Below are 6,322 nucleotides of genomic sequence, written 5' to 3' on the forward strand. Positions count from 1 at the left end.
CATCGGATTACTTCTTAGTTGTGTGTAGGGAGTGCTTCTCCCCCCACCCCGAGCACATACCGGAATCAATCAGCAAAGAACGTTTTCTTCCCCACTGTGTAATGCGTAAAAAGATTGTGCAAGGTCATACTGGTAAACAGAGATAGCTATCCTGTGGAAGGTCCCACAGGAGCTTTCCAGGTGATTGTGCACCACCTCCAGTTTTACCAGTCTTGGTCTAAGTTCCCCGTGATTCTTGAACAATGGATTGCAGGAGAACATCAAAGGAAACTAGTTGCTCCTGTAGTACCTACCAAACACGCCCTTTGGCAGGGCTGTGAAGGGTTACCTTACCTGCTTTGCTGTGGAGCATTACTGTCCCAGGCAGCCTGACTTGCCTCCTCCTGCCCTCCCCCTTGTCTGGCTGTTGTCTTCAGAAGCAGCCAGAGAGGATGGAACAAGGTGGGCGTGTTCTTAGGGCAATTCCTGCATCCCTTTTGCTTGTTGATTCATTAAGTCTTCATCTTGCTGGTGGTAGCTAATGGTCACAGCTCGCGACAACCTCATTGTGGAGCATCACCATGAACATGCTAAGTCACAGCTCAGATCGTAGGGCTTATGTGGCTTTCAGTTCCTTGGTGTTTGTCAGACTGTCATTTCATTGTACTCCAAACCTGAACCATCTTTCCAGAAAAGCAATACTCAGAGTCCTAATACAAACGACAAGTAGATCTCTTCATGTCTTAACTTCATTAAAAATGCTCTTATGAAAAGATTTATTCCCAGGGCTTTTACCCAGACTTCTGCATGGAGTTGGCAAAGACATTATGTAATAACTAAATCTTCATTAGTTATATCTGTTTGCTTTGTGCCTTCGTGACAGTGATGAAAGCTGTAAATAAGTATATTGTCCCATCTTAACAAGGATAGCGTATCCATCAATAAGGACACTTGCTCTGCTGAGATCTTTGCAAGGCTGTACAGGGGAGTAAATTAAAGGGAGAACAACATCCTTCATCTAAAGTGTCCTTGTTCTGTCACTTAATGTTTTACCCTTGCTAATATCTTTCAAAGTCTGGCTGTTAGTCAGAAAAGTCACTCACTAAATGTGACATATTTTATCCAGCCTAAGTCTACTTGGTCCTAGAATGATTTTTCTAGGCAGCCACGGCTGGAAGTGTGACTTGAAACTCCTCCTATGGTTTCTCACTTTGGTTTCCCAGCAGGCACTGAAGTTTCCCAGTAGGGAGCATGAGGATGGAAGGGGCGATCAGCGGCGTCATGGCAGCTCAACTGAACAGGGAGGTGCCAACCCTTTGGTTCAGAGTGGCAGATGAGTCGTCTGGATAAAAGCAGATGGGATGAGACTCCACTCTGGGTAATGTTCACTTAGCCTAGACTGACTGGTTGGTAACACCATGCTTAGCTCGGGGTATCTCCTCTCTAGAAAAAAATATATGCTAACTTGAAACTGCCCTGTATGTCAAGGCTATCCTTAATCTACACACAGATGACAGGGTCATGGGTCTACAGTGCTCAGATGGGAGCTACAGGAGCTTTGGGACAGAGCGAGGAGGGGGCAAGCGATGGTCGCTGCCTCTTGCTGGGAGAGGTCCATGCTCGCAGCTCCCTGCCAAGGGGAAAGCCCAAACAAAGCACATCCCATGTGAGCCCACCTGCGTCTGCTCCGGCATGGCATGGCTGAGGCTGAGAAAACGCACCCTCCGCAGGGCTCTCCCCTGCCCCGGGAGCAGACAGGAGTAGCCTCCAGCACCCAGAGCTGTGTGCTTTCCCCCTGCTGTGGTGGGTACCCAAAGGAGCCTGCCAAGGCACTGATGTTCCCACCCAAACCGGCACCTTCCTTAGCTTCTCCGTGCGGTGTTTATACCATTGCCTTCAGCGCAGGTACCTCTGACTCACCCTAGAGTTAAAAAAAAAAAAAAAGGGGGGGGGGGGGGAGGTGGGAAGGCAAGGCAACTTGAAGTGATGGACCTGCTCCAGGTTTATGGGACATTCCAGGAGTGAAAATCAGAGTGCGGCCTGCAGAGGGAAGAAAAGAGCTGTGGTAGCACCGCCGCGGCTTCCCGGGGGTGTGCTGCGCTGCCCGTGCCTGCTCCCCCCCGCGCTCGTCCTCCGGAGCAGGCTCCGAGCCGAACAGCTTGCCTTTAAACATTAAATACGTTTAAAGCCCATTCGTATCAAACCAAAATTAAACTGCTGGATTTTATTCAAGAGTCATTCCCCCTGAGAAAGGGCCGAGAAGAAAATAATGGTTCGCTCACCGCCTCGCCCACCCAGCGGGCAGGAAAAAAATCCCCCCAGGGGGTAAGGTGAGAAGCGAGGCTTGGCCATCGCCCTGCCTCATCGCATTGTTATCTGTATATGAGCCAATTTCTCAATCCATTTAGAAATTCACTAATTGTCATTGGGGCTATTTGCTGACGACTGTGAAGTAGCTTCGTAATGAAGAGGAAGTCCATTTATTCGTTAACATTTGCGAAAATAATTGCCTGTCACTTAACTGAACATCCTTTGCCCCAGAAACACTTGCTCTTCAGCATTTCCACCCCCCCACCCCCCCCACCCCGGCCCCGAGCTGCACACTTTGAAAAGCCACTTATAATTTCCAGTCCCTGAAGGACTCATTCTCAGCTGCTGTGGCATGAGTGAGGGAGCACACTCCACAAGAGGACACTAAATGTCCTGTCACTTTTGCTGCGAGGAGCGCGTGTTAACGGTGCCGCAGGAGGCCCCTGGCAGGCAGGTTGCAGCTCCAAGGTACTCCTTAAACTGTGGCGTTTTACAGGGCTGCGGCTCCTCTGCAGCCCACCCTGCACCTCTGCTGGGCATCCTGATGGTGCTGGGGGAGGCTGTGGCTGCGGGGCTCAGTGCCCATGGGCCCCTCGCTGGCCAAGGATGTGAGACAAATGAGCTAGCCCCAGCCCCACCGCCTGAGCTTCAGAGGCTGTCTTCTGCCACCCGCTTGCTAGCCCTGCTCTCAGCCCTCATGAAGGCAAAAGAAAGCCTTCATGAAGCCAGGCATGCGCCAGGGAGTAAGTCCTGGAGGGAGGAGGAAAGGTTTTTTGGGGAAGCAGAGAAGTGCTGTCTCATGTGGAGGATGGGAAGAGGATGGAGATCTGCATTCCTCAGCTCAGCCCTCTGTGCCTGCCACCCCCGTGAGTACAACCAGCACCTCCACAAGTGCCTGTTTATGCCATGGGTGACACCCCACAACATGCCCAGCACTTTCTCTGCCACCACTGCTGCTCTCACCAATATAGATAACATAAGCCCTTAGCTTTGAGGAAGCAAAATTCGGCTTTGCCTATGTGACCAAGAGTCTTTAAGGTGCTCTGCCTGCTGGGGAAGATGGGTTTGCCGTAGCAGTTAACCAGAGCATCTGAGGTACCGTGCCAGGTCCCCTGGAGATAAGCGGGAGCAAAGGAGATTCCCCGGAATCAATAGAGATCTGCCCGCTTGTACCTGCTGGGCTTACGCTGCTGTAATATCTTTCACTCCAATGGCTGCTCGTCTGTTTGTCAGCAGTGTTGAACTTTTATTGTTTCCTGGGCACGTGAATTTCCCCATCCGTTCCCAGGGCAAGGAGCGCCACGTCTCCTGGAGGTGGACGGCCGCCAATGTTGACTGAAGAGCGCGTGGAGGAGGAGATAAGCGCTGCCCTGCTGCTGGGGCCCAGCGGAGCCGTGCACCTTGCACCGTGCACCGCGCTTCTCACCTGGGGCTCCTGGGAGCCAGGGCGGGTGTCACGCAACACCAGCATGCGTCATCCCCTCGGCAGTGACAGCTGGGACGGCGGCGACCTCCAGGGGGGGACCACGGGAGGAGCACACCTCCGCAGTCAGCCCTGAGGACTGGTGAGCAGAGCAACTCCTGGGTGAGCAGGACCAAAGGCAGGAGAGCCGCAAGATCACCAAGCAGTGAAGAAGGGCACTGCCACAGACGCGCTCAAGGTATTGTCTGCGTTTGAGGTGCAGCTGCTGCAATCCTACCCAACTGCACCAGCAGTGGGGTTGGCCACTATGGCTTGGGATGATCCGATCGGTGTAATGACACTTGACAGGGTCCTCCCACCGTTAGCCGGTGTCATTCTGGTGGGTCCAATGGACTCGTGATAGCTCCCAGCTGGTGGGAATGGCTTATTAGATGTATTTGCTTTTCAGGGGTGCCAGCTTTCAAGTGTTTGCAAGTGTTAATTGCCGCTGGTACAGCGCCTTGGGAAGGTGGGGTGAAGGGATGGGTTGAGCAAGTATTCTGGGTTGGGCTCCCCGTGGAGAGCAGGATTCCCGGTTTGGGAAGACCAGAGATACTGGCTCTGTTTGCTTCTTGGGCAGGAATTTGATGTGTTTCAAGATTAGGCGACTGTCTTTTTGCTTTCAGATGCTGCGTTGTTAAGAGGGAAAAGTGTGTGGGTGAGTGCAAATCAGCTTTGTGCAGGGAGAGCTGCCTGTTTACACCAGGGGATTTTGGCTTCCAGATATTTAATTTCTGGTAACTGTACTTCAGCTTGTTGAAACATTTCAGTCTTTAAAAGCCTCTTGTGGATAATGAGACTGCGGGGAGGCGCCGCTCCCAGAGCGCCTCAGACTGGGGAGCAGGGGTGGACGGGGGCCTTGCTTTAGCGGTGCAATTAATGAGCAAGTAGGTACCAGCATTTGCAAGAAAACACTGGGAGAGAGGAGGATCAAATAAAACGAGAGAGAGGTTTTTGCTGCCTCCCTTGAAACCACAAGCAAACGAAGATTCCCTAAGTTTAAACCGTCCTGCCTGATATGTTGTGGGGTGGGGGGAAGGCAGAGGGTGAGGGATGTAGGAGATGGTTTTGCTTTGAGGACCACAGGACTGCCCGGAGAAGGCTTGTGCCCCGCAGCCAGCTCTGTAATGGCTCTGCAAACCCGGTAGGTGCCTTGGGCACCCCTCCCAAAGCTGTCCCAACACAGGAGCAGGGGGGTGGTGTGACCTGATTCAGAGGGATGGTGGTGTCAAGGAGAGATGGGCTGGTGCTAGAGCCACCCAAGCTTGTCTCGAGACCAGGCCAGTGCCCTCAGCTGAGGCGTCCTGTCCCCCATTGGCAGGTATGAGATAGGTGCAGACAGTGGTAATGGAGGGACCTTTGCAGACATGTTGGAGCTTGAGTCTTGGGGGCTGGTACCACAGTCAGGACCATCCTATGTGTGTCCCAGGTGTTCTTCTCTTTCTTTTAGCACCCAGCTAGAGCTCTTCATAATTTCTTTTCTGACAGGGCCCAGGGTAAGCCTCTCTGAGCCCGCCAGGGTTGCAGCCCTAAACCAAACCTGTCCCAAGGACATCAGTTGTAGCCCCTGCCTTTGCCTGCTAGCCCAACCCACTGCCCTGTCTTCTCCTACAGCAGCATCTCCTCCATATTGAGTGCTCAGGAAACTTCTCCAGCATACTTGTGATTTTCCTGGTGCTACTATGGGTGGGGAAAGTGAGGCAGGGGACTGATGCTGTCTTGGAGGAGCATTCACAGCACTGTGGGCACTCAGCAGAAAGCAGAAAAGGAGCTCTTCCTCAACCAGTGGAGAGAGTGGGGGGATATCTCCAGAGGATGACTGGGCCAGCCATGGTCTGAAGATGCTTGCATTTATAAACTAAGGAGGAAAGGGTTGCCACAAGCCCCTGTGGCGTTGAGGGTGGTGTCAGGGGCCAAAATCTATGGGAGGCAGATGTCTTCTAGCATCATTAGGAACCACACTGAGAAGCCAGGTCTGTACCCATCTGCCTGTCTTGGGTTCTTGGGTTATGACCGTCAACTGAAGCACCTGCAGGGACCATCCTGGACTCCTCCTGGTGCCTCTGAGCAGGGCCCTGGTGCAGAGGGAGATGGATGCAAAGGTCCTGCCTGGCCCCAGCATTAAGATGTGGAGAAGGGCGAGACATTCCATGCAGCTGAGAAATGACTCTGCTGCACCAGGCAGCTGGCGGGATGGGGAGGAGGACCTGCGGTTTGCAGTTTGTTGCTGTGGTAGGGGACAGCCCCCTCCTACCTGCCCATGGGCCAAGACAGCTGCTGGTCCTGCTGCCGCTGCAGCTTTCCTGACTCAGGTAGGTGACCTGGCATTGGCTCGGCTTGTCACGGAAGCTGCTTAACTTCTCTGCTGCTGGTCACGTGCACGCTGCAGAGGCTGCCAAGAAAATTCAGCTGTCTCCTCCCTGCACTTTCCCCTGTTGCTGTCTGCAAAGTGAGTGTACAGCGTAACACATGGTCCCTGTCTGCTGACCATCCACCAGGGTGTGGGTCTCTGCAGCACGGAGTATCCCTCAGCTGCAGCACAGGACGGGGAAGGAGGCAGCACACGGTTGG

The sequence above is a fragment of the Rissa tridactyla genome, chromosome 8 (genome assembly GCF_028500815.1).
Source record: "Rissa tridactyla isolate bRisTri1 chromosome 8, bRisTri1.patW.cur.20221130, whole genome shotgun sequence".
In the NCBI taxonomy this organism is placed as follows: Eukaryota; Metazoa; Chordata; class Aves; order Charadriiformes; family Laridae; genus Rissa; species Rissa tridactyla.